Genomic DNA, 3,582 nt, shown 5'->3' on the forward strand with positions numbered 1-3,582 from the left:
CTCCCGATCCCATCCCACACGACCCACTAGCACGCCCCGTCTCATGCCCCCCGCCGCAGTGCGCCGCCGCTCCTTGCCCCGTCGCCGTGCGCCGCCGCGCCTGCCCTACCCCGCCGCCACGCGCCGCCGCCCCTGCCTCGCCCCGCCGCCACGCGCCTCCGCCCCGCACCCATCTTCTCCAAGCTCCGGTCGCCGTCGCGCCCCCATCTCTCCCTGCTCCAAACCACCATGCCATCTCCTCCTGGTGGGGCTCCGTCGCCGGAGCGTCCTGGCCGTTCGGCGCCACCACCCCAGGCCGTTCATCACTGCAGCACCCTCGATTCTGACGGGGGTTAGGCGCAACGATGATGGGGACTCGCTCCTGAACGTGACGGCGACGTTGACCTGAAGTGGGGATTCGTGAGCTGATAGCGACGGCGACAAGCTCTTCCTCCTCTAGCGGCCTCCTCTGCTCCACCAAGGAGACCGTCAGCATGCGTTGCCGTGCTCGTGGGCTGGATTCGATCCTAGAGTTCAGTTCATCTACACGCCTGATCTACAATTCAGGTGGTTAGCTAGCTGACGAGCCATGTTTACTTTCAGAAGTGGGCATCTTTTCTTTCAAAATAGTCAGTTCAAGTAGTTGGCTAGCTGATGATTGTTGTCCCCATTCCACCATTGTTCATCCTCTATGTTCTGTCCCTGCACCGATGTGGTAAGTACGGTCTTTTGTTATCCCACACTTGCTATTTGTTATAGATATTATTATGCATTTATTGTGCTACTTGCTACCTACACACGTACGGAGTATTTTTTTAGCAAACCTCTCTAATGCATTGATCTCTCTCTCCACGATTATGGGATACAGCTGGTTGATTTTCTATAGCAAAAATATTTCCTGTGATAATGGATATAGATAATTTAATTTATGCAAAACACTAAGTACATGGAACAAAAATCTGGACGGTCAGAATAGGAGGAAACAGGAAGTTTGCAGAAAAACAGTACACTCTTAGCAAAAAACTGATTATACAATTTTTTGAAAAAAAACGGTCAGGAAGTTCATAGGGTGTGCTTTGTGGAAATCCAGTACATGACATGCTTATTTTTTTCAGGCCTTGATGATACGCTGTACCCGGTGAAGAACATCATGTCAGGGTTCAGACCGATGGAGAGTGAGAAGTACGATTTGGGTGCATTCAGAGCAAGAACAGCAATGGCGGGATAGTTTTCATAGAAGATAGGTACGTGATGGAGGCGTACAATAAACAGCAGCGGTAGGATAGTTTTCAGATAAGGTAGGTACTTGATGGAGGCGTACAATAAACAGCAGCGGCAAGATAGTTTTGAGAGAATAGACCAACAAAAAAGTCCGTCCATGGCGTGCTTTAGAGCGACTAAAAAAAAGAGCCACCGGAATGTGTTACTCTCAATCCTCTCTCGACAAATCGAGCAGTGCAGGTTCTCCGTTGCGCCAAGTTTTGCCGGCAGCGATGCCTACATCATTGCCCATTGGAAAGATGTTGCTTTTGTGTATGCATATTTATATATTTAGTTTTGTGTTCTTTTGTTTGCCCAATTGATCCTTGTGTTAATGTTTGTATACGTTGTGCACTTCTGATCCCATGGTGAAGTGAAAAAGACAAGCGAGCTAAGTACTAGTTCGGAAAGTATTTATTGAGCTAAAAACGATATGGTTCCTACATTCTCGTCGATCTCGTTGTAACCGTCCTTGTTTTCTGAGTTTCCTGATGCAAGCTTTGTGGTCAGTCCAGATGGGAGAAGGTGATCCGTCCAAAGTGTAATTCTATGACATTCATGTCCAGGTGCTACAACTAATCCGTACAAACAATAACGGTGGTCCGCTCTACAAAGGCGAAATAGATGAATTAAAAATATTGAACAGTACAAGTTAAAAATGATGGTCCGTTCAGAATAAAAAAAATGACAGAAATTCAATTTTTAAAAGTTCAAGCAAAAAGAAACCCCGTGCAATTTAAATGGGAAAAGTACAAGTCGTAAAATAAGAGAAGCCCAGAAGATCGTTGTAAAAAAAAAATAGTTCAAAAAAAAGAATAAAAAACATTTTCTTTTGGAAAAACTTATCATTCAGTTCGATGATATAAACCATGCAAGTACAGGGACGACAATTCAATAAACCGTTGATAACTTACGAATAAAAATATTACCCAAAACAGAGCAAAGTCTAGTTAGTAAAAACACGCTTATTATAAACCCATGCAAACATCAGTTCAAGTACTCTTTTTTCTGGAACCTTTCAAAATTACTCTCCGAAGAATACATAAGTACTCTCCAAAAAAATGGTTTGAATTAAAAATATTGATCAGTACATTAAAAACAGTGGTCCATTCGGAATAAAAGAAATGACAGAAATTTAAATTGTAAAAGTTCAAGCAAAAAAAGAAACCCCATAAAAATTTAAATGGTAAAAGTACAAGTCGTAAAATGAGAGAAGTTCAGAATATCATTGTAAAAAAATGTTAAGTTCAACAAAAAAGAAACAAACAAAAGATTTTCTTTTTGAATAAAATATCATTGAGTTCGACGACATAAACTATGTAAGTATGGGGCACTGCTACCGTAAACCATTGAAACTTTAAGTGGAAAACCTTACCAAAAAACAAAGTAAAAGTTCAATCTGTGAAAACGTGCTTAGTACAAATCCATACGTCGATCAGTTCGAGTACTTTGTTTCCGGAATGAAAAATAAAAATACGACATGCTTCACCGTATTCAAAATTATTCTGTGAAATAATTCATCAGTACAAACACACAAAAATCAGTACAAGTACTCTGTTTTTTCTGACGAAAAAAACAGCACGATGGGTTTCACCGTAATCCAAATTAATCTTCAACGGTTGCGCATTTGAGAAAACGTTCAACATGACTAAGTTTCGTATTTTTGATATCTTTCCAACCATATATTATTTTCCTCATTTCGACAATCTTTAAAAAAAACACGTTCGAAATCAAATTTGACCGTATTCGAATTCATTTTTAAACCATAAGGATTTATAAAAACATTTCAATACAAAAAAAGTTGCGTATTTTCCATAGCTTTTCAGCGCCGTATCATTTGCATCAATCCGACAAACCGTTTGCAAAAAATTGTGAAAATACATTTCGCCCAGAATTTTATCGTTTTTCAAATTACTTTTAAATCGTATAGAATTAGAAAAAATAATAGATATATGGAAGATGCGGATTTTCCCAAGATTTCCAATGCTATCTTATTTGGTCAATTCCGACAAACGTTTGAAAATTGAGTCCAAAATACGATTCACGTTTTTGGTTTTGAAAAAAAGGGTTTTTTCAAAAACTGCTCTTAAACCATAATGATTTTGCAAAAACATTCAATATACTTGAAATATATTTGTCAAGAGCTTTCCAACGATATATTACACGCCCCGTTCCGACAAAAATTGCAAAAAAAATTGAACTAAAGAAGACGATTTGTTAAACAGAACTGAGATCATCAGTTCAACCGGTCGAAAGTCATCAGTACAACCGAGTGAAACCATCAGTTCAAAAAGGATAACAGGATAATATTCTGTTACGCGTAACAGAATAGCCCAGATGTAT

The 3,582-nt window shown here is 40.0% G+C and overlaps 1 long non-coding RNA gene across 1 annotated transcript; it reads left to right on the forward strand.

The window, feature by feature from the left end:
- On the forward strand, window positions 1-1,544 carry LOC119347679. The gene is made up of 2 exons (XR_005168494.1): window positions 1-546; window positions 1,095-1,544. It is a non-coding gene; the product is annotated as an uncharacterized LOC119347679 (long non-coding RNA).
- The last annotated feature ends 2,038 nt before the right edge of the window (window positions 1,545-3,582 follow it).

The sequence above is a fragment of the Triticum dicoccoides genome, unplaced genomic scaffold, assembly GCF_002162155.2.
Source record: "Triticum dicoccoides isolate Atlit2015 ecotype Zavitan unplaced genomic scaffold, WEW_v2.0 scaffold73183, whole genome shotgun sequence".
NCBI lineage: Eukaryota > Viridiplantae > Streptophyta > Magnoliopsida > Poales > Poaceae > Triticum > Triticum dicoccoides.